The sequence below is a fragment of the Calidris pugnax genome, unplaced genomic scaffold (assembly GCF_001431845.1).
Source record: "Calidris pugnax isolate Ruff unplaced genomic scaffold, ASM143184v1 scaffold2035, whole genome shotgun sequence".
NCBI classification, from domain to species: domain Eukaryota; kingdom Metazoa; phylum Chordata; class Aves; order Charadriiformes; family Scolopacidae; genus Calidris; species Calidris pugnax.
The window spans coordinates 1-479 of record NW_015092373.1 but is presented as its reverse complement, the minus strand read 5'-3'; positions in this window follow the sequence as shown (position 1 = coordinate 479).

Genomic DNA, 479 nt, shown 5'->3' with positions numbered 1-479 from the left:
TAAAGCATGTTGTTCAGGACATTATCCAACTGTCCTTAAACACTGGCAGCCATGGGGTATCGATCCTTTGAAGCTCAGAAGTATGTTCCAATGTTTGACCACCTCTTGGTAAAGAAGGCCTTCCTAATTTCAAGCCTGAACCTTCCCCCAGTATGTAGGCTGCCCCTTTCCTACACATCTTATCATTGGATATGAGGGAGAAGAGCACACCAATGATAAATAAAGCAGGATAATCACCTCTTTTGGCCAGCTGCTTATGCTGTTTTTGATGCATACCAGGATGCCAGGGCCCACAGCTGACAGGTACTGGCCTTGCTCTCAACCAGCACCCCCAGATCCCTTTCAGCAGGGCTGATCTCCAGCCATTCCTCTCGCAGTTTTACTTGTGCCCAGTAAGACTCCATCCCAGGTGCAGGATCTGGCATGTGGACTTGTTAAATTTTATGGCACTGATGATTGTCCAGTGTTCCAATCTATGT